General features: G+C 38.6%; 1 protein-coding gene across 1 annotated transcript in view; it reads left to right on the plus strand.

Annotated features, from left to right (window-relative positions):
• The window catches only part of LOC102827704 (proprotein convertase subtilisin/kexin type 5-like), a 472,359-nt gene that overhangs the window by 218,540 nt on the left and 228,434 nt on the right, over window positions 1–25,385 (plus strand). The gene's annotated exons all lie outside the window — the stretch shown is intronic.

Here is a 25,385-nt window from a genome sequence, read left to right on the forward strand (position 1 = left end):
AAAAGACTAAATATAGAGTTCTGCTGTGCCACGGTAGGGTAAGCATCGACTGAAAGGTAGGTTTGAGCCTCAAGGTCAAAAGTTCAAACCCACCAGCCGCTCCTCAGCAATCCTATACAGCATCACTATGAGTTGGAATATACTCAAGAGTTTTATATATATACACTCTAAAACAGGAATAATAATATGTATAAAGATTAACAAAATATGTAAGGCAGCTCGGGCAGCATAGTGGTTACAAGTAGAGCTGCTAACCTCAAGGTCAGCAATTGGAAACTACCAGCCTCTCCATGGGAGAAAGATGAGGTATTCTGCTTCCGTGAAGATTTACAGCCTTGGAAAGCCTACACAGGGTCACTATGAGTCAAAACTAACTCCACAGCACACTACCACCACCACCAAGCATAATGCATATTTCTTCCAATGTGATTGATATTTTAAAAAGCAAAATTCATTGCCATCAAATTGAGTCTAACTGATAGCCACCCTATGTTGTTGTTAAGTGACTTCTAGTCAGTTCTAACCCATAGCAATCCTGGATAGGGTTTCCTAAGAGCAGCTGGTGAGCTTGAGCCACCAACCTTGCAGTTCAAATGGATTTGCAGTCTGATGCATTGACCCACAGCGCCACACCAGGACTCTAGCGACCCTATAGGATAGTGTAAAACTGCTCCATAAGAATTTCTCCCATGGATTGGCTGGTGGGTATAAACTACTGACCTTTCAGTTAGTAGCCCAACACTTTACCCATTGTACCACTAGACTTCCTCATGATACATTGTTTTTTTGTTATTAAATGCCATCACGAAGGTTCTGACTCTTGAGACCCTGTTTAGAGTTTCTAAGGATCAGCTGTTGAGTTTGAACCACTGACTTTCTGGTTCTTGGTCTAATGCTTATGCTACAGCACCACACCAGGAGTCCTCATTATATATAATATGTGTATATATCATGTTATTAAGTACTGTCGAGTCGGTTCTGACTCATAGTGACCCTGTATTGGGTTTCCGAGGAGTGGCTGGTGAGTTTGTACTACTGGCCTTTGGGATCAAACCGACCTTGCCGTCCAGTGCTTTATCCCACAGCGCCACACCAGGACTCTATCTATATATATTTGTTTTTGTTAAGATGCCAAGTCAGTTCTAATTCATTACGATGCTGTATAGGGTTTCTGAGGCTGTAATTCTTTTAGGGAGCAGAAAGCCTCATATTTCTCCTGGGGAATAGCTGTGAGCTAATACTGTCAGCTTTCTGGTTATCAATCCAGTGCTCATCCTATAGAACCACAGTGCTCCCAATAAATATATGTGTACTTATGTCCTAAGTATGGATAAGTAATATCTATTCTTATTATAATTGTATTTTTAGTCATAGATCCAGTCTTGATAAGCAATGCCTCAAAATTTGTGTACATATGAACATTTTGAATTTAAGACTTGGGAATCTTCATTTATTTATAGGGTTAGAGCTTTATAGATTTTTCTGCTTTGGACTGCGAGCCATGACTCATTTAGGCCATACTGCTTTTCTTTAATTCTGTCTCCTCTTCTCCCAGTGGACCACCGTTTTTAAATTTAATATGACATAGTGAATGTGAGGAATCGCTAATCATGGTCAGAATTCAGGAGATAAAACACGTGCTTCCATATAGGTGCCTCCTCCTTGTTCTACAGCAAGCCCCATAGGCTTCAAAGCATATCTGGAATGATTTCAGACTTGGTTGCATTTGTTCATTTATTCAACAAGTAATCTCTGAGACCCTGCTTTGCAAATGGTTCTGTGCCCAATGCCTGGGGAATGCTTGATAAAGTAAAATTGACTACTGACTAAAATGGGGTAGAATTGGAAGATGACTTAGAAGCGCTAATGCCTGAAGAGTTTTAGAACGAAGAGACAAAGTACCCTCAAAACTTTAGGCAAATCATCTCTTACACTTGCATGATTACATTTGTAATGCCCAGGCTGTAGGGTAAAGGAAATCATGTCTGAAGTGCAAAAATTATACAAATTCTTTGCTTGTCCCTTTTTTGAGTTCTCAAATGGTGGCATGTTGGACCAAAATAATTGATGATGATGAAATAGCATTATTAAAAGAAACCATAAAAACCTGTCCTCCAATCCAGCTTTTCCTCCATTCATATTGGGTAGTCAAGTAAAGCTGACTGCATTGTTCTAAGCTTAAACTAGAATATACCCTCCCTACAAATGAGACACTCTACTGGTATTTCATAGAATTCCCATTTCCAATAGATGATTTATTGATGTCTGAGTTAGATAACCCCTTCCCCAATTTGATTCCTATGCAGTATTCTCTCTGCTTAAAAGTCATAGTAACATATTTAAAAGGAGATGAGACCATGGCATTATATTTTGAATGTGTGGCATGTGGACCCAGAATCTAATTCCTTTTCTGAATAAATCAACCCAGAGGTTAAAGACTCATTTTCTAAAAGGAATAGATTTCTTTTTTTTTTTTTTAAATCATTTTGTTTCTTATCTCTGTTTCCAGTAAGATTTAGCCTGGCCAGGTAGAAGTCCATTTCTTCTAGTTCCTTGGACACGCCATTTCCTCTGTTCAGAACATTCCACTGTTGCAGAAACCAAATTGTGTGTGGCTTTCCCTTTCTCACTCTTGCAAATGAGGACTGTTTTCAGGAGATAGTGTTCCAGGGTAAAGGCAATGAATGCAGTCAGTACTTTCTAATATTATGGGAAATATGTTAATTCAGTACTAGAGAGAAAAACCCCACACTATGCAGGCATATGGTCGTAACACTGGGGATTAATCCCTCACACTGGGGATTTAGCCAAATATGTTTAAGATAAAGTTTCCCTAGAATAAAGTAGGTCAGACAAAACTTAGCTTAGAAAAGTGGGACCCATTACTGAGACTGATATTCTTCCCCATATATGTTCCAATTTTTTAAAGTCTAATTATTTTGCAAAATAGCACCTACAATATGCTACGCAGTATATAGCACTGCATGGAGTCCTCCTGTGGCACTGTGGGTTAATGCACCAGACTGTAAAGCCGTTGGAACTGCAAGGTCGGCGGGTCAGGCTCACCAGCTGCTCCTTGGAAACTCTATACATGGTTGCTATGAGTCGGTTCTGACTCAACAGCCCTTCATAACAACAACAACAACAAATATAGTACTACAGAGTAGTTCTAAAATGGTGGTGGTTGTGTTCCATATAGTCAGTTCCGACTCATAGTGACATTGCGTAGTGTTTCTGAGACTTTACATCTTTAAGGAACAGAAAGCCTCATCTTTGTCCTGCAGAGTGACTGGTAGATTCAAACTGCTGACCTTATGGTTAGCAACCCAGCTCGTAATCCACTATGGTATCAGGGCTCATTAGTTCTAACATGTTAAATGTCGTGGAATAGGTTCTGACTCTTAGGAACCCTGTACAGAGTCTCTGAGGTTCAGTTGGTAAGTTTATACTGCTGAGCAGCGCTTATTCTAAAGCGCCACACCAGGTCTCCAGTTCTTACATGTTGTTGTTAAGTGCCGTTGAGTCAGTTCCAACTCATAACAACCATGTATTAAGGTTTCCAAGAAGCGGCTGATGCGTTTTACCTGCCCACTTTGCACTTCAAATTGACGTTGAAGTCCAGAGATAGTAGTTATTTAATGATTATCAAATGAATATATATAATTTTGGATACAGATGTCCATTGTTGTTAAGTGCCATCGAGTCAATTCCAACCCATAGTGACTCTGTATAGGGTTTCCAAGGAGTAGCTAGCTGGTGAGTTTGAATCACTAACCTTGTGGTTCAAACTGACCTTGAGGTGGAGCTTAATGTATCCAAAACAGGCAATTGTGAAAAATATCCACCGCTTTTTATATATAGTTACAGATTTTATGACTGTGGAAAGAGAAGCTGTGATTAAGTATCTTAGAAAATTTATTTAAGTTTATGATGCAGTATACTGAAGTAGTTGATATTGTATCTTTCTATGAAGTAATCTATGTACTGACACCTCACATACATAGTTGCAGTTTAGAAAAAGGGTCTCTCTGACCAAAAGACAGCCAACTCTTTCTCATTCCTTTAATCACCCTTAAGTCACTGGTATTGACAATTCTCACCCTTTATGTTCCTTAATAGCTCTCCACAGCCTCACATATACCAGTCATCCATTCACACTAGCCAGTGTGTTAGCTAGCCCCCCTTTCTCTTACCTAGATTCTCTTTGTTGTTGTTGTTGTTAAGTGCCGTCGAGTCGGTTCCGACCCATAGCGACCCTGTACAGGGTTTCCGAGGCTGTAAATCTTTACAGGAGCAGAAAGATTCTCCTTAGAGTCACTTAAATGGTCTTGATCCCCTGTCCTACTGCCTGAGTGGTATTTCTGAAACAAAAAGCGAACATTAAATTTCTTCAATGTCTTGACATTTTAAAAAAACACAAAAAACAAGACCCTTCAGACCCCCATCACTATGAAGCCTGCTATATGTGTCTGCTTCTCCATCCACTTTGTTTAACAGGCCCGTGAATTTGCACCTTTTGTGGATATGCTGGAACTGTTCAGCTTTCCATCAACTGTACCTGCGTTATTCCTGCTCTGCCATACCTTTTCCAACCTCTTCTTGTGTCAGCTCTAATGAGCTTTATGGGACCTGTGGACATATTATTTCTTTTATGACACATTGCTGTTGTAGCTGGGGGTCACATTTACCAAAGTAAAGAACAGATGATGAAATGATTTTCAGTTCCATTTAGGATATAAATTGTCGATTTGCTCTTAGCATGTATCAGAAAATTACTGACCCTGCTTGGCTTGTTTAGATGAATTAATTTTTTGTTGAATCCATTAAATGGTGTTATGTATAGAGGGCTATTGAACTGAATATATAACATCAGTATAAAAGTATGTGCTATTGCTTGAGAGGCCCATGACAGACACAATTGTTAGTCTTTTAACTTGGTGTCATTGATATATAGAGTGTTCTGAGAAAGAAAATAGCTAGATCCAAAATCACTGACTAAATGGTTCTGTATTCTTTAATGGGTAACAAGTATATAAGATGGTTATGTAACTAATTAAAGAATTCCTCTAGAGCTGAAGTGTAAATATTCATTTTGCAAAAATATATCAATGATTCCAAGGCAAATAATAATGAGAGTACAATCTTCAGACCCACCCTGTTCTTTTCTTTTATCAACTTTTGGTTTTCCCCCTCAATAATTTGGAGACTTTGTCTCTCAAGGCTGTCAGTTATGCTTTTGATAAAGGGTTTAATTGATGTTATATGTTAAAATGAAATTTGGGTATGAGTTATTCTTAGCCAGTGCATTATTGACATGAATAATGAATAGTTGCTTGAATTTAAATTTCTTATTTAAAAAACAAAACAAAACACACAAAAAAAACTCACAAATTCCTGAGACCTCTAAAGCAGATGGAAATTGCAGTAAGGGAAAGAGATAAGTATTCTTTTTAAATAATGGATTAAATGTTTGAGCAGGTTTTCCAGACAAGTGTCCTTGTTTAATCTTTCTTTTTCAATCTTCGGCTCCAACTAGGCCTTGGATACTTTTGTTTTCTCGTTTCCTTATATCCACAAATAAGATTTTTTTTTATTATTTAATTAGATCATGAAGACCTTGAGAGGTCAGTATCAGGATTGCATTATTTGTATTAGAGAAACACCAATGCCTTTCAAAATGTACAAGATGCTAAACAAAGGAGACTAACTAAAGAAATAAAGAGCCCATATTTTAATATCTTAGTCCCTGCAAAGTTTCCAGAAGAAAGACTGGAAAAAAAAAAAAATCACAAGATCACAAACTGATTATTTTAATACTGTTAAGACACTATTTGAAAATTGTTTACCTTCCTATTCAAATTAAATGCCTCAAGTGTGCTGACTGAAGTTAAGATTTTGTTTTCACTAGCTAAAAAGAGATGTCATCATTTTAATGTTTTAACGACTCAATTAATTTCAATTCAAGAAGCCTACTGTCCCAGTGTACTTAAAATACACTGCAGGTGTATATATGCATTTTAATTACGAAGCTTATAAAAGATGGAAGGATACAAACTATGTCCTTTAAATCAGGATATATATGATTGGTGGTGGTGATTATGTGCCATGGAGTCGGTTCTGACTCATAGCAACCCTGTACAGGGTTTCCAAGTCTGTAAATCTTTATGGGAGCAGAAAGCCTCATCTTTTTCCCACAGAACAGCTGGTAGTTTTGAACTACTGACCTTGCGGTTCGCAGCCTGATTCGTAACCACTACTCTACCAGAGCTTGTCCACACAAAATAGGTCACCAAGGAATACAAAGCGATAGGGATGCAGGGATATATATGTATATATATTTTCAGAGAAGGTCTGCATTGCAGCCCCAGCCTTGCTGTTCACTATCTAGAAGACTTTGAATAAGCATTCACTTCTAAGAGCCTCCCTTGCCACTTTGGTATAGTATGGTGCTGTAGGATAAGCACTGGACTGTTAATCACAAGGTAAGCAGTTCAAACCCACCAGCCACTGCTCTATACAGGGTTGCAATGAATTTGAACTGACTTGGCATCACTTAAGAACAACAATCCAAAAAAATCTGTGCCATAAGGAATTCAACCCGACTTTGTTATCTGACTTTATTTAAATGCAATATAAGCAATTGGGAATAAAATGAGCACATCTGAATGCTGTCTGATTTACTGCTTACAACAGCTCACATGCAGAGAGAAAGTCTATAGAGAGGTTCAGTAACTTGTCTAGTATCACAGAGTAGCAGAAGCTAGATTTGAGCTCATTCGTTCCCATAGCATTCATCTGTGTAGCTAAATTAATCTGCAGTCAAATAGATGTGAAATTAATTCCTTGTGTTGAGCACATGCTTCAGTAAGTTTACTACCTTCAGAAAACTGTTAATCACCAGAATGCTACAGCATTGTATTCACTAAATACTAATAGCCTGGCTTCACCAAGTGCTGGCACGCAGGGCCCTGACTCTCCCAGAGAGAGAGTTGGTACCCAAAGATTGCCAATATGTTATGTGCTTGCAACTTTGAGCAAATCACAAAGGTAGCTTATTTCAGAAATTTATTTTATAAATCTTGACTGCATGGTGCTATTTGTTCTTTGGAAAATGATGAAGATCACGCAAATGAGAACAGAAGCTATTTTTTTTACAGCCTCCATCACTTTCATTTGACAAAAACTCAAAGGCAGGTACTGGAAGTTTTATAAGCCGTCAGTTCTGACTCATAAGAACCCCACATGTGTCAGAGTAGAACTGTCTCCACAGGACTTTTCAGTGGCTGATATTTCTGAAGTAGATCTCCAGGTCTTTCTTCTGCAGTACCTCTGGGTAGATTGAAAGATACAACCATTTACTTAGCAGCCAAGACTGTTAACCATTTACACCTTCCAAGGACTCTCTGGGATTTTTCAGTGGGGGCATGGGAAGCTTCTAGTTTTGCTCTGATTGGAGTTTGACATAAGGGAGGCTAGAGCATGGATCTCAGTTCATTAAAATAGTCCACTAGTATATCTTAACATTAAAAAAATAAAACATGAAAGAGTATATTAAGTACCATCGAATCAGTTTGGATCATAGCAACCCTGTATAGGGTTTCCAAGGAGTGGCTGGTAGGTTGGAATTACCAACCCTTCCTACAGCACCACACCAGGTCTAAATGAGTATAATCTGGTTAATATAAGCACAAGTTTTTTTTGTTGTTGTTTTGTTTTGTTTTCTGTCTCTTCTCTACCCATCTCATGAGTCACAGAGGAGAACTAGGGGACTTTGTTGAAATTTATTCAAAGGGAGTCAAAACAAACCCCCCAAATGAGGGTCAAGCTCATCTCGGTAGTGATCATAAGCAACTTTCTAACAACCATGCATTTGCCTAAATTGTCCACACTTTGATGTAAACCACTCATAGAGCATCGGAAAATCAAAGGACGTGTTGCATTAGACAAATCTGCTGCACAAGACCTTTTTAAGTGTTGAAAAACAAAGATGTCAGTTTGAGGACTAAGGTACGCCTGACCCAAGCCATGGTATTTTCAATAACCTCATATGCATGCGAAAGCTGACAGTGAATAAGGAAGATCGTAGAAGAATTGATGCTTTTGAGTTACGGTGCTGGAGGAGAATATTGAAAGTGTCATGGGCTGCCCATAGAACCAACAGATCTGTGTTGGAAGAAGTGCAGCCCGAGCACTCCTTGGAGGCCAGGGTTGTCAAACTTCATCTCCCATATTTCGGACCTATTGTCAGGAAGGACCAATCGCTGGAGAAGGATATCATGTTTGCTAAGAGTCAGAGGAAAAGAGGAAGACCCACAGTGAGATGGATTGGCAATATGGCAGCGTCAGTGAGCTCAAGCGTGGCAACAATTGTGAGGTTGGCCCAGGACCAGGCAGTGTTTCATTCTGTTGCACACAGCATTGCTATTAGTGACTCGATGGAGTCTAACAACAACAATAACAACTCATAGAGCAGGGGAGGCTTCTGTCCCTGTCATCGCTGTATTGTTTCTCGTAATATAGCGATAGCACAGCAATTGCAGCTCAATTCTTCCATAGGTTAAATGCATAGCAAATTGTTCAGCCGTCTGCAGGCAATCATACCAGCAGCCTTATTATGGTGGAACCACAGTCTACAGCTTGGCAATAGGAACAAAACCCATTTCACTGGTGTGTTTATCTTCATTCATATTGAAATCTTTTAGTCCAGGTGCAAATAAGAGAAGGTATTGGATAAGCCATTTCGAATATTGTAAATGTTCTTTCTTTTACATTTTATGTTTGTATACAGAAGTTTTATATCAGTTGATTCCATCAGTCTCCATCTAATTTTCATTATCTTCCTATGAACTTCTATTATAATCTCCACTATAAAAATTGTTTGAATGAGAAGAGATAAGGATTCATGTTTAAATCATTCTGGTTGAAACAAATATTCATAACTTCTCTATATCTGTTAGATCATGCCTTTTTTTTTTTTGCCTTTGGTTAAAATGTTTCTTCTTAAGCTAAAAATAGAATGCTGTTTAAGATGTTCCCCTTATCTTAAATTCACACACTGTTTTTCTTGTAATATTTATAGACTTCTTAAAATCTACATGAATGTTACACACATATTGACTTCTAAGACTTATGTTTGGATTAAAGTGGAAAAGGGGGATGTGCAAGGAGGCCCAAATAACTGTTTGGTAATTTGTTTAATAAAATTGAGTAGTCTTTTTATATACTGGAGAAGTTATGGAACAATACACTATGAAAGTGTTCCTATTCTGATACATGGGCAAACACTACATTTCATACTATGCCATTATAATAATTTTTTTTTTTAACTCAGTGTATACAAGTTACTTGTTTTTTCTATTTGGTAAGCAAACATTCTATAACTTTGAGAAGCTTGGCATATAATTTAGAGTAGGACAGAGAAAGTAAAAATTTTTGTAAAAAATTTTGACTGTTTTTTTTCCCCTTGGAATATAAACTCAGCGAAATCTAAATAAAGTTCAGCAAGGTTAGTATATGTTTTCCATGAGAAAATAAGAAATAAGAGAGCAAGTTTTCTACTTACATTGACTAGAATTAGTCCTTTTATGTAGCGCAGTAGGATAAACACTAGACTGTTAACCACAAGGTGAGCAGTTCATGCCCACCACTTGCTCCTTGGAAACTGTACAATGTCACTATGGGTTGGAATCAACTCAATGACACACAGCAGTAAGAAGCCATTTCAGATCTGATCTTCTCAAACATAGAGGGTCTATCTACTAAGGATAAAAGGTATATAGAATGTTACAGGTTACATAGTATTTTTATATTTATTCCCACTTGTAAAAATTCATGTCAGCTAGGTAGTGATAATTGTGTTGGTCCCACAGTGTCTGAATCCTTTTTGTGTATAAGGAAATTTCTGTCTCATGACTCTTGGTGAAGAGGAAAGATTATGCTCCAGTAAGGAGCTCTGGTAGCGTAGTGGTTACGAATCGGGCTGCGATCCGGAAGGTCAGCAGTTCGAAACTACCAGCTGCTCCGCGGGAGAAAGATGAGGTTTCTGCTCCCGTAAAGAATTACACCCTCGGAAACCCTATTCAGGGTTGCTATGGGTCGAAACCGACTCGACGGCACTTAACAACAACAACAACATGGCAGCTGAGAATACCAGATACTTACTTCTCAGCCTCCCTTACTCTAGGTCTAAGACCCAGGTCATGCAATCTAGATTCTAAAAATCAGTAGAACTTGCACAACCTAGTAAACTAAAAGGCCAGGTGTGCTCTCCCGTGCAGGTTCTCTCTCTCTCACAGTAGTATGTATATATATTTATCCTTAGACTCCACCTGGTGGGTTATTCATTACTCCCAATAATTCTGCACTTCCCAATAATCTTTCAATAAATTTCTTTTCTGCTTAACTCAGTTGGAGGCAGCTGGTGTTAGTCAGAGTCAAGAATCCGAATTTCAGTGCCGTTATTGGTATACCTTCTTTGCAGAATAGGGACAGTTCATTGGTAGAATTCCCATCTTACATGTAGGAGACCCAGGCTGATTTCCAACCTACGTTCCCCATGAACAGCCACCCCTCACCCGTCTGTTGGTAGAGGCTTGCGTGTTGCTATGATGCTGAACAAAGTAATGGAGCTCCCCAAGTAAGACCAACTGACTGGGAAGAAATTTCTAGAGACCTAATTCTGAAAATCAGACAATGAAAACAATGTGGATCCACAATGGTCTAATCTGTAACCAATCACAGTGATGGTACAGTACTAGACAGCATTTCATCTGTTGTATATGGAGTCATCCTAAAGTCAGGAACCAACTCTTCAGTAGCTCACAAAAATTCTTGCAGAGGAAGATAGTAAAGTCCAAGACAAAGCAGCACCGTCATAAAAGCTCATCTGGCTTCCAAGTGCATGTTCTTTTTATTACATAATATACCCTTACCCACCTCCACTCCCTGTCATCAGGTTGTTTCCAACTCATCGCAAGCCTAGATAGGATTTCCAAGACTATAAATCTTTATGGGAGCAGATAGCCTCATCTTTCTCAATACACTTTATGTTGGAGCAAAATCCTAGCAATTCATCGGAATATAACATTGATAGACAATTGTTGTTGTTTAGTGCCGTCGAGTCGGTTCTGACCCATAATGACCCTGCATAGGGTTTCTGAGGCTGTAACTCTTTTCAGGAGCAGAAAGCCTCATCTTTCTCCTGCAGAGCCTCTGGTATGGTAGTTTTGAACTGCTGACCTTGAAGTTAGCAGCCCAACTTGTAACCACTACGCTGCCAGAACTCCTTGATAGACAATGTTGTTGTTGTTAAGTGCCGTCGAGTCAGTTTCGACCCAAAGCGACCCTGAATAGGGTTTCCGAGGCTGTAAATCTTTACGGGATCAGATTGCCTCATCTTTCTCCCGCGGAGCAGCTGGTAGTTTCGAACTGCTGACCTTCAGGTTCGCAGCCCGATTCGTAACCACTACGCTACCACAGTACACACTTTTTAATTCATGAAAACAAGTTGTTGTTAAGTACCTTTGAGTCTGCTCTGATTTATAGCAACCCCGTATAGGGTTTCCAAGGCTGTAAATCTTTGTGGGAGAACAAATCCTCATTTTTCTCCCAAGGAACAGTTGGTGGGCTTGAACCGCCAACCTTGTAGTATGAAGTCCTGTAGTTATCCTACACAACCTCTACATAAAACACGTAGTTTAGTGCCTATTTTATGGCATACAAGTTCATTCGGAAAATATATATGTTTATTATCAATTAGGAGTCCTGGCGGCACTGTGGGTTAGGTGTTGAACTGCTAACTACAAGATCGGTAGTTCAAACCCACTATCTGCTCTTCAGGAGAAAGAAGAGGCTGTTGACTCCTGTAAAGATTGAGAGTTTCTGAAGAAGCTATGAGCCAGAAACAACTCAATGGCAGCCGGTTTTATTATGAGCACAGCACTGGGCTTTGGTCTTGGCTTAAAACCAAGTTCATGATAACCTTACAGCATATAGAAATGGAATGTTGATCCATTATTTAACAATAACAATTAAAATAAACATTAGACAGAATGAAATGTGCACATCTGATTTTAAAAAAGTGTTTCCTGGAAACTAGTCTGTTCATGGGCATCACAGGCTGCCCAAGGATTGCTTTAAAAAGTCGAGAGGAGCAGGTATGGCTTGGTTTTCCGTAACCCAAACAACTTTAATCCTTTCTTCTTCTTCTTTTTTTTTTTAAACACCTGATTTTCATGGTAGAGTATATGTGTTGCATTTGAATAAGAAGTTCCATTTCTGGAAAACAAACAAACAATCATGAGCTGTTCCTACAGACCATGAGAATATGGGTTTACATGGACTGCCACTGGGTACAGGGTTTCCGAGGTTACGGGAGCAAAAAGCCGCATCTTTCTCCCGTGGAACAGCTGGTAGTTTCGAACTGCTCCTTGCGGTTCGCAGTCTGATTCATAACCACTACGCTACTAGAGCTCCTTAGAATTATACTTAGGAGGTAGGAATCTTTGACCTCGGTCTTGGCATGTGATTAGTCAAAAGCAACAGTCATTACTGACAGAACATCTGTCATGATTGAAGGTGTCCTTGTATTAGTGAACTTATACTTTGGAATGAAAGGTATCTTCTACTTTAGCCCATTTATTTTTTGTAAAAGGGAAAAATGTCTTTCTTTCATGGCGGGGAGGTTCTCTTGTTTCTATAACACAGATCTGACTGTTCCTCCTTTATCTTAAAACCCTTTATACCCTACTCCAAATTCTGTATTGTTAAGTACCATTGAGTTGGTTCCAACCCATAGTGACCCTGTAGAGGGTTTCTGAGTAGCAGCTGGTGAGCTTGAACCTCCAACATTGAGGTTCAAACCTGTCAAGCTCCTTAACTCACAGCTCCACACAAGGACTTCTCCAAATTCTTTAGAGATATACAATAATGGACTCACTGTGGCTCTGTAGGGTCAGCAATGAACTGGGAACCACAAGGTTGGCAGTTCAAAAACTTACCATCTGCTCCTCAAAAACCTTATACTTGGTCGCAGTGAGTTAGAACCAACTTAATGGCGCTCGAAGCAACAACGTACAAACAATTTATAATAGGTTCTTTTTTTATAGCCTCAACATATACCTCTTCCCCATTGCATTATATCTTTTTATAGTTTCTTTAGAGCTATCTGAAAATGCCATACTTCTAAGCTCATGAGACTGGTGAATAGTGGGTGGTGGTTTACTGTTGTGTTGGTTACTACTCATAGCAACCCTGTATAGGCTTTCCAAGGCTGTAAATCTTTACAGAAGCAGAAAGCTTCATCTTTATCCCATGAAGCATCTAGGGTATTTGAACTGCTGACCTGGTGGTCAGCAGCCCAATGCGTAACCCAGTACACTGCCAGAGTTCCTTTGTTGAACAGTAGGCACTCAATAAATGCATATATTATTCTTCCATTCTTGGAGATTCTTAAATACAAGGAGGCTTCAAAAAGTATATGGAAGAAATGGAATTAAGAGAGAATGGAATTTTCCTCTGAATGTTTTAAAGCCTCCTAGTATTGGGTGTTATTTCAATGTGCTTTGTGACTGCTTACAATTAATCCTTGTTGGAAGCTGAGACACTGCTATGTCATGAGCTGCTCACCTGTTTGCCACTTCTCGAGTTAACCAGGGAGAGAAGAAAGGCCCTAAAATGGCCCTACTCTCAAACTAAATACAGAGATTAAAGTTTTAAATGAATTTTAATTTGTTGATATTCTGAATTATTATGTAAGATTGCCCTTAATGCCATTTTGATCTTTTTATTTCTATTTGTATTAAATGATTATAAGTACCTAAAATTTGAGCAGCAGAAAAATCACCCCTTGCTGTTTTCCCTAATTGGAATTGGGAAGCACATGCCTGTTGATGGGAAAACTACCATATGAGTATTAGCACAGTAAGATGGCGGTGTTACCTGACGTGTCTTTGATGCACATACATTGAAAACCCCTCCCTCGCCCCTGCAGTGCATCCTGGGAAGGAGGTCAGCTGAGACTACTGGCTGGAGGTTTTCAATTCCTATTAGTCCCTGGAGCTTGACTATTGTAAAATGGCCGACAAACTTCAGTTTAGAATGTTAGAAAAGGAGGGCAATTCACATGGAAAAAGAATACCTTGAGTTACTCAAGGTTACATTCTTTAACACTGACTGATTTTTATTTTTAACCATCTGAAAAGGATTAACCTGAATTAATTAACATTTGATTTAGGGTTTGTTTTTTTTCCTTCAAGGTATTATTATGTGCTGGTCTTGTTTTAAATGACGATGTAAATCAAGTGGTATAAGCTGTTTTAAAAAAATATGTTCACTATTAATTTTAGGGTGAAACTGAACAGTGTATATATAATTAGTCATATATAGAAGTGCAGCCAGAGCTCTCCTTAGAGGCCAAGATGGCCAAACTTCGTCTCTTATACTTCGGACATATTGTCAGAAGGGAGCAGTCGCTGGAGAAGGATATCATGCTTGGTAAGATGGAGGGTCAGAGAAAAAGAGGAAGACCCCCCAACGAGATGGATTGGCCAGGTGGCAGCATTGATGGACTCCAGTGTGGCAGCGGTAGTGGCCCAGGATCGGACATTGTTTTGTTCTGCTGTGCATAGGGTCACTATGAGTCAGTCCCGACTCGATGGCACCTAACAACAACAACATATACCCTCTACAATGGATTCCTGGTGTGGTGCTGTAGGATAAACACTGGACAACTAGGTTGTTTTGAATTGCAAGGTCAGCGATTCAAACTCACCAGCCACTGTGGGGAAACCCTATACAGGGTTGCTATGTGTTGGAACCGACTCAACAACTTTTAATAATAACTCTCTATAATGTGTGTGTGTAAGAGATACAATGGGAGGAAGGAGGGTGAATTTGATAGTTTGCTTGGTATCGACTATAATTCAAAGCTCTTAAGAATTATTTCAAAGTTTCATAATCACTAATTATATGGACACATTCACATTTTTGCCAAATTTTTGTTTTGACTACTTAAACTAGGAGTGTAAGTATAAACTGGAGGCCCACCCCCATGCTGGTAAACTGGAGTGAGAGAGGAGAAAGAGTCCCTCTACATGTATTAGACAGATGTGTTTGATAAAATTGTTGTTAAATGTCATCAAACCAGTCCGACTCATAGCAACCCTGTACAGGGTTCCTGAGGAGCAGCTAATAGATTTGAACACCTGACCCTGTGATTAGCCGTCCAGTGCTAATTGTGTAGCATGACAGCATTGTATATTCTTTATATCCTTATTATTTTTTACCCTATTATTTTCTTCTGATTTACTAATGTTGATCTTATAACTTAAGTTCAGTCCTCTTAAAAACCGTAGCCAAACCTGTAGCAGTAGTGTTGATTTTGACTCATAGTGACCCTCTAAGACAGAGTAGAGTAGTCCCATCGGGTTTCTCTAAGACTGTAATCTTTAAGGAAAAGAGCATTGGTGGCTAAGTGCACTGCTGCTTACCTCAAGGTCAACAGTTCAAACCCACCAGCTGCTTTGCAAGAGAAAGATGTGGCTGTCTGCTCCTGTAAAGATCACAGCTTTTTATACCAATAGGACTATCCTACTAGTCCTAGATGGTTGGTGCGAGTCGGACTCAACTCAATGACAATTTGTTAATCTTTATGGAAGATAAACATCTTTCTTTTGTGGAGAGGCTGGTGGGTTCAAGCCCACAACCGTCTTGTTGGCAGTCCAGCACTTAATTATTGTGCCTCTAGGGCTCTTTTAAATATCATGTTGTTGTTAAGTGCCATCAAGTCAGTTCCCACCCATAGCAACCCTGTATAGGGTTTCCAAGGAGCAGCTGTTGAGCTTGAACTGCTGACCTTGCAGTTCAAAGGGCTTTGCAGTATGGTGCATTAACCCACAGCACCACACCAGGACTCCTTTAAATAATCATAGAAAAGTAAAAATAAGAAAAACAAATCAGAAATAATTAGGCCAATTAAGGGATCATTTCAGATTTAGAATTTAGATTAAACCATTTAAGATTGAAAAAAAAATAAAAATAAGAATCATAAATGGGCTTCGCATACTCAAAAAATAGCAGCAGTCGAAATCAGACATTTTTGCGCACATTTATCTTTTACTAATATGAATTAATGAGATGAGAAATAACATGATGATATTTTTGCATTGCGATTACAAGCTAGAAGCAGGGAGTACATCTGAAAAGGACAACTGTGAATGTGAGCGTCTGATGTGGGGAAACAAGACAGAAGACTGTAGAAATAAATTTTGGCAATACGTATTGCTACTGGGAGACACAACTGATTATGGTGTGGCACTGTATGATAAGCAATAGACTGCTAACCACAAGGTTGGCAAATCAAACTCACTAACCACTCCTCAGAAACCCCTATACATGCTCTCTATGAGTCAGAACAAACTCAGTGGCAATTGACAATATACAAAGTGGAGAGAGAAAAAAATTGCTACTTGTAGTTTGCTGTGAGAATTACAGATAATACATTCTGAATGTTCAGAATGTTATTGGCTTGATGAACCTCTGTATGGAGTACTGGAGGAATAGTGGATTACACATTGCGCTGCTAACTGTAAGGTAAGCAATTTGAACTCACCAATTGATCTGCAGGAGAAACATGAGGCTTTCTGCCCTTGTAAAGATTTATAGCCATAGAAATCTTAGGGAACACATTTACTGTCCTATAGGAGTCCTGATATGGCATTCTAAGATAAGCACTGGACCACAAGGTTGGTTTAAATTGTAGGTTTGCAGTTCAAACTCATCAGCTACTCCTTGGAAACCCTATACAGAATTGCTATGAGTCTGAACCAACTCAGTGGCACTCAGCAAGAAGACAAATCTCTTTGAGTCAGAATCAACTTGATGGCAGTGGTTTGGCTTTATTCATCTGTGTAACAACTCATTGTTGTTAAGAGCAGTTCCAACTTATAGAGACTCTGCAAAGGGGTTCCAAGGAACAGCTGGTGGGTTTGAACTTCCAACCTTGTGTTTCCCAGTCCAGTGCTGATCATGCATGGCCACACAAGGACTCCAATAACTCATAGTGTTAGAATGTAATTAGATTTTGTCATCAAAACTATGAAAGCTGCAAGTTAAATGAAATCACAGTCACTCTGTCCTTGTCCAAAATGAACACTAAACCATTCTTCTGACCACACTCTTTACTTCTCATGTGAGTTCAATAATGCACTGCATTGGCCACACAGAACTCAGACACCATACTCACAGTTCTGGGTTTATTAGGCTAGTTAACAGGGTGCAATTCAGGGTCAGAAATATTCAGGGAACAAACCTCTCTTATGCTATGCTCCCAGGTGGGCTTCTCTCTGACCCTCAGTCCCTTGGCCTGCCTCTGCCCTGCCTCAGGGATGTTATGAAGCTCTTTTAGGGCAGCTGATAAATGCCCACAGGACATGTCATACCACCATAAGGTTGAGTCTGAAGGCTCTTAGTTCTACCTCTGAGGATCAAACAACAACAACAAAAACCTAGCTCCCCCAATTAAGTGCCTGGAGGCAATGCACTCTGCAAGCAAGCCTCCTGCCCAAAGACACTCAGCTTTACTTGCACCGTGGGCTGGACAAGCCCCTTGCTCTGTCTTGTGTTCTGGTTCTTGATTTTGTTGCTGCTCTTCCTCTGCCAGTCCTCCAGTCTCACAATTTTCTGTCCCTGGGCCTAGGAGGCTCAAGGAGTTGCAATGTTCAGGGATCTCTGATCCAAAGGACACATGTTTCCACTCCTGGCTCTTTTTCTTTGATAGTAGTGAGATTCCCCCTCTCCTGCTGCTTCTGAGAAGGATTGTTTTATTATCTACATTAGAGTTTCAAGTTTTTACAATGACAATTAATCTTGTTAACTGTTACTCACAACTGAATCATATCATCGTGCGTGAGCACCTTTTCCAACTTTCTCTTACCCAAAAAGTCATTTCGTGGGAGTTTATGAAGACTATGACTAGAACCAAGAAACTCAAGCCCATGCCACTGAGTCATTTCCAACTCACAGAGACCCTGTATAGAGTTTCAAAGACTATAAATCTTTTTGAGGGTAGGTAGATAGCTCTATCTTTCTCCTGTGGAGCAGCTGGTAGGCTTGAACTGCTGAACTCTTGTGGTTAGCAGCCCATCAGGGCACCTTATGACAAGAAGAGACATTAAATAACTCACTGCACCATAAGCCCTGGATTATGTTATGAAGCAATTTTTTTTTTCCCAGTTTAGAACATTTTTGCATTTTGTATTTTGTGTCTGTAAACAGTGGGGATGATGAAATTCTCTTGGAAAGGTATAATAGATTTAAGCCTATAAGATGGTATCCACTCTGTTAAAATAGATTATTTCAATTTTTTTTCCATTCAATGTCTAATCTTCATATTGGAATCCTGGTCTGTGGTGCTGTAGGATAAGCACTGGGCTGTTAATTGCAAGGTTGGGAGTTCAAACACAGTGGCTGCTGTGAGTCAGAGCCAACCTGAGTACAATTAGCAACAACAATCTTCAGAGTAGATTTTCAAAAAATGAAATACTCCTAAATCTTCTTTAAAAACAACACAACAACCTATCATGGCCCCCCTCTACTTGGGAAATTATCGCATTTCTTCCTCAAGCATTTGCTCATAGAACATAGAAAAAGAAACAATTATAAATTTTGAAAGTTTTTTGGTATCCATGATCATCTTGATTTCCTTTAATAAGTGACCAAAAAAAAAAAAAAAAAAAAATCTCTCCTGAATACAGTCATTTGTGTGGTTCAGAAGCAGTGGTGACTTACTTATCCACACAGACATTTCTGATGTCTGAGAGTAGACATGTCAGTAGTTCTGAGAGTAGATGATGCTCTTCATCCTGATGCAAGAGAAAAGTTTTAAAACCGTGATTATTTCAACATTCTTATTAAAAAATGTGATCTACCTTGTTTTCACCAGTTGGTGACTGGTTTCCATGGCAATGGCAGTGGAATAAGTATTCCTCGTTTTAGATTCACAGTTGCCCCATGCCAATCCAGAGCTGTAAATGCCATGCGGTTAACAGCAAGGATCCAGAATTCTTCCATTTTGAAGTGGCAAAGCGAGAGGAAAAGAAAATGTTTGCCAAGTCAGTCATTTCTCTTTGCTCCCGTTGAAAAGGGCATAGTTTTATGATTATCTGAGCTATTGACTAACAATTATCAGACACATACCAAGTCCAACAGTGCCTCTTCTAACTAATCAAATTAAATTTCTTTTCCATCCTCACAAAGTTCCTTACCTCATTGCAGTTTAACTGGCCTCTGACTATCTCTTTGAGTGTCCACCCTGTGCTGGGCACTGACCAGGAAATAGGCCAAAATATTAGAAGGAGACAATTCAGTGATCTGTGAACTGAAGGGTAGAAATATCATTGTTGTGGAGTCTAGGGGAGAAATTTGGGTAAATTCTTGCTGCTGATAGCCTATTCGTTAATTTTGCCATAAGAATTCTTCATTTCTGAAACTGTTGTTTTATGACAGCTGCTTTTTCAGGAACTAATTCTATAGGGAGGTGAATGAAGAATCACTGTAACTAAATTCTGTAACATAAACTACTTAAGCATTAGTGCAGTGGTTTTGTGTTGTGTCTTGTTTTGGAAGTCAGAAAAGTTGAAACAATCTGAATAACATAAAACTTCCATAGCAATTGGTCAACCATTCAAGATCAAAAAGGCAATATTTACCTAAAGACAAAGTTCAGAAGGGATAGAAAAGAGAGAAGAATGGAAATAAGAACCACAAAGAGGAAGTGGGTAACTGTTGTTGCATGGAGGAGATTGCATTCATTAAGACAAAACAAAGTGTATGGTTTGTTGAATGTAAAACTGATGACCTGCTATGTAAACCTTCACTCAATCCATAATAAAAAGTTTCAAAATAAAAACAAAGAAACAAGTAGCATTAACATGTAGTGTTAATATTTATATTTTATATTTTAAGATATTTAGAGGTTTGCACATGACTGCTAACCCAAAGGCCAGCAGATTGGATACTACAAAAGAAAGGACCTGGTGATTTCCTTCCTGTTAAGCTTACAGCCAAGAAATTCCTGTGGAACAGTTCTGTTCTATAACACATGGTGGTTATGGTAACTAACAAGACACTAGATTGGGAAGGAATGAGAATAGAATTCTTAACAATCACCAAGTGCAGTTTTACAAACACATTTCTCTTGGGAGATGAAAAAGAGAATATCTAAATCTCAATGTCTAACTTCAAAGAAGAAAACCTGACATAAGAGCTTCTAAACATGTGCTGCCTGTCAGTTTGTCCCTAAATTGATTTGTAAAGTGTGAGCTCACACCTAACCCAAGCATCTAATGTGTCAGCTAATGTAAATAAGAGCTTGATCCTAGAATGGGAAACTGCATGAGCACTTCACATGAAATCTTCCGGAAGTTAAGCATGCAATTCAGTCTCTGACATTTTTTCCCCATTATTGCATTGTGTTCATGGGGTAATATTTCTTCCATAGTTGGCTTGTGCATCCCAGTGACTTGAAAAAGAAACATCTGGGATATGGAAAGACGTTTGCATACAGTATATATTGGAGCTCAAGGTAGCAAGCTAATTCTAGTCCTGACAGTGCCTCAACCCACGTAACTATGTATTTTTGTCCTCTCAGAAAAAAAGAAAGCAAGTTCCTTCTTCTCCTACTTAATCCATAGGCAGCTTGGGTTGAAGAAGCCTTGCAAGTGGAAGTCATTACCAGGATAAATAGGCATGGGGGAGGAAAACATTAAAAATGAATCGCCTTAAATTAAGGCCAGAATCTTGCAATGGAAGTGCTACTTTATTTTCAACTATAAAACTAAAATCATAAAAGCGCCCATAGTTTATTATTTAACAGAATTTGCAACAACAGCCATTCTTGCATCAAACAACAAGGAATCATGTTTAAAGTTGTAGTTTCTGAAATAATATGAAATTCGAATTTTAGCAAGGTCATAAACAGACTCCATTTATAAAAATCTCTAGGCTTTTCCAAGGGCTGTTTGGAATCATTTTATTGGCAAATTATTCTTGTCTTCAGTCACTGTCAAGGCGCAATCACTTTTTTGTTTTTTTTTTCTTTCGCACTCTTACTCGTCTGAATCCTCTCTTAATGACAGCTTTTAGTGTGATTGAAGCGATCCTCAAATATTATTGTCTTTGGTTTTAAGAAATCATGTATGCGTCTTTTGATAATTCATTAAGCATTTGATTTGCTTGTTTTGCTCTGCATTGTTGGTTTGCCTTTTATATTTACATAGAGATACAAAATTCTGGCACTGGAAAAAGAAGAGGGATGCTTGCTTCAGCACTAATTTAATTAGTAGTAGGACCATTCTTAAATATCTTTATTTGCTTACCTAGAGAACCTAATAACTGTGCTATCATATTAAAAAGAACCTGTTAGCAGTAACTCAGATAGCCTCAGCCTCAAAAATATAATTTTTGAACATTTGTCTCTGAAAAAACCTGACATTCCCATTGTGATGCATGCATGGTATTTTTTAAAAACACTATGCATTTATTGTTGTACAAACTATAAGAGTTGGTGTCAAAAGATCTGGGTTCAAGAAGTTTCACTTAAGTTGACTGTTTTACCTTAGGAGAGTCACCTACCGGGTAATAATTTCAGTTTCCTTACTTATAAAATAGACACAAAAAGACATACGGTGCAAAATTATTGGAGAGATCGCTGGAACTTATATGAGAGAGAGAGCCCTGAAAAATGGTTGAGGGACACAATCTTGGATTCCTCCAGTGTCTTTCTGACCAGTAAACCCAGTCTTTTTATTTATTTATTTATTTATTTTTAATTTTTTTGAATTTTGTTGCACATTTTCTCCAACTCTATCTAGGACCTTCTAATGTGATCCCTTTCAGAGCAGTTGATAGTGGTAGCCAGACACCATCTAATTCTTCTGGTCTCAGAGTCATGGTGTCTAATGTTCACATTTTCTATTAGTCCCTTGGACTAATTGATTCCAAGCATCTTCACTCCTCATCACTCTTTTTCCTTCTGCTCATGAAAAGACCAATAATGGCACCTTATATGGCTGCTCATTTAAGATCCCAGGTGCTACTCACCAAAGTAGGATGTAGAACTTTGTCTTTGTGGACTATGTTACATCAGTTGACCATGATGTCCCCTGAGACTATGGTTTTGAGACTCCAGGCCGAGGAACACATTGCCTTAAATGTTTAATTAGATCTAAGAAGTTTTCATTGCTTTACCCGCTGCATGCTCCATCACACTTAAGTGTTTGCAACATAGGTAAATACCCATGTACAAATATCCTCTTTCAAACCCTTATTTGTAAGTATACTTCCACTCTTCCTCCTATGCCCACCCAGCTCATGTTTATGTCCATGCATTTTACCCTCAGAATCTGTTGTTCCAATGTTGTATATAAACAGTATTTACATCCCATGGGCCCTTGAAAACTTGTTTTTTTTATCTTTACCTGTCTTCATCATTCTTCTGCCAACCTCCATCTTCTTGTATCTTGCCATCCTCATCATCCAAGTTGACATGTGTCTACCCTCTCGCCAGTGAATTACTCTCCCGTCTCTCCCATCTCTCTAAGATTGTTTCTTTTAGCATGTAAACCTTTCCTTGTGTCTTTATAATAGTGGTCTCATACGATACATATCTTTTTGTGATTGACTCATTTCACTCAACATGTTTTCCATGTCCTTCTACCTTATGAGGTGTTTTGCCGATTCATCATTATTCTCCACTGTTATTCTTCACATTCTGAGGTGTTTCAAAGATTCATTTTATTGTTCACCATTGCATAAAGTATTTCATATGTATATGTACCAAAGTTCATTCACCCATTCTTTCATTGATGGACATTTAGGCTGTCTCCATCTTTTTGCTATTGTGAATAATGCTGTGATGAACATCAGTGTACATATATCTGCTAATGTCCTGGCTCATATTTCTTGTGGATATATACCAAGTTGAGGGATTTCTGGGCCACATAGTATCCCTATTTCCAACTGTTTGAGGAAGTGCCATACCATTTTTCACATTGGTCGAACCATTTTGTAGTCCCACAACAATGTAAGAGGGTCCCAGTCTCTCCATACCATCGTCAGCATTTTTTTCTGTGTTTTGGAACTTTGCTATTAGTGCTGGTTTGAGATGACAGTGAAAATTTGGATGCCTTTAATTTCCCTTTCTTACCTTATAGCTCTGGCTGAGATTTCCAACACAATATTGAATAGGAGTGGTGGCATCTTTGTCTGGTACCTGTTCAAAATGGGAATGTTTTCAGTTTCTCTCCATTGAGAGTAATATTGGCTATTGGATTTGTCTATATCCTAATTATGTTGAAGAATTTCCCTCCTAGTTCTGTTTTGTTGAATGTTTGTATCAGGAATGGATGCTAGCTGTTGCCAAATGTCTTTTCTATATCAGTTGATATGATCATGTGATTTCCCCCCCCCTTTTCTTATTTATGTTGTAGATTATATTGAGTGTTTTTCTAATATTGAAATATCTTTCCATCCCTGATTTGAATTCCACTTGGATATAATGTATTTTTTTTTATATGTTGTTAAATTTTACTGACTATAATTTTGTTGTAAATTTTTACATTTCAGTTCATGAGGAGTATTGATATATAATTGTCTTTATTAGTAATGTCTTTTCCTGGTATTAGTATGAGTGTTAAGCTCATTTCATAAAATGTTTTCAAGTGTTTAAACTCCTTTTCTATGTTCTGGAGTACTTTGAGAGTAGGGGTGTCTGCGTTTCTCTGAATGTTTAATAGAATTCACCGGTAAAGCCATCTGGGCCCCAACTTTTCTTCGTTGAGATGTTTTTTTTTTTACATAACTGATTACTTTTCTTCTTTAGTTATAGGTCTGTTCAAGTTTTCTACTGTATTCTATAGAAATAGAGTAGGTCATGTTTTTCTAAATATCTGTTTCTTTTAGATTTTCAAATTTATTGAAGTACAATCCTTTATAACATTAGGTTATTACCCTTTGAATTTCCTTTAGATCTATTGTGATGTCACCCATAGAAACATCTACCTGTCTTGTTGACTCTTACTATTGTTTTTCTGTTTTCTAATTCATTGATTTCTACGCTAATATTTATTATTTCTTTTTATTTTTTTTTCCTGGTGACTAGGCTTAGGATCCTATCGGTCGGAACCGACTCGATGGCACCGACTCAACAGCACATAACAACAACAACAGGCTGATTTTGCTGCTTTTTCTTGAAGATGTTGCATTGATGTGTTGATTTTAGTTGTTTCTTCTTTTAGGATGTGTGCATTTATTGTTATAAATTGCCCTCAAAACACTGCTTTTACTGTGTCCCAAAGGCTTTGTTTTGCTTTGCTTTCATTCTCTTCTCTGAGTACTGTAAATGCTTCACTTTTGTCTTTGGCTTCTCAATTATGTGGCCCCATGACCTCTGTCCTGCCCAAACAAGTGTTACGAAACTCCTTTAGCCCATCTTGTAAATGCCTAAAGTGCATGTTCTACAAGACAATTTCCTGCCCATAAGCACTCAGTCTCCCATGAACCCCAAAGCCTACAGCTGCTCTATGTCTCCATACACTTACGTATATTGTTGTTGTTGAGTGCCATCAAATCAGTTCCAACCCATTTTGACTATGTATAGCAGAGGTGGTGAACCTTTTTTCTGCAGAATTTGCAATATCATTTATGGACCTTACAAAATTATCGGCTTAAAAATTACCCTGCTATATTTGGTCAATTAGTTGTGGTATGGCACTCTGGATTAATGCTCTGAATTACAAGGTCAGTTTGAACCTCAGGGTTGGTGGTTCAAACTCACCAAGGACTCCTTGGAAATACTATACAGGGTCGCTATGAGTCGGAACTGACTTGAAGACACTTAACAACAACAACAATGTGATGAATGCAGTCCTGGTGTGGTACTGTGGGTTAATGCGCTGGACTGCAAGGTTGGTTTGAACCTCAAGTTTGTCAGTTTACACTCACAAGCTGTTCCCTGGAAACCCTACACAGGGTTGTAATGAGTCAGAACCAACTCAACAGCACTGAGAAACAACAAATGTGATGGCTGGAACTGCGGTTACCTTGGCAAGTCCAGACCATATAAGGCACGGACTGGATATTCTCCACTCCTGCAAGTGTATAGGGTTTCTGAGGAGTGACTGGTGGGTCTGAATCGTTGACCTTGTGGTCCAGTGTTTTATCCTACAGTACCAAACCAGGTTTTAGTATGAGTCTTATGCTCACTTCATAAAATGTTTTCAGGTGTTTTACTTCCTATTGTAAGTTCTGGAATAGTTTGAGAGTATTGTTGTTAGGTGCCATCAAGTCGGTACCGACTCATTGTGACCTTATGCACAACAGAATAAAAC

Source organism: Chrysochloris asiatica, unplaced genomic scaffold (assembly GCF_000296735.1).
Source record: "Chrysochloris asiatica unplaced genomic scaffold, ChrAsi1.0 scaffold00014, whole genome shotgun sequence".
Classification (NCBI taxonomy): domain Eukaryota; kingdom Metazoa; phylum Chordata; class Mammalia; order Afrosoricida; family Chrysochloridae; genus Chrysochloris; species Chrysochloris asiatica.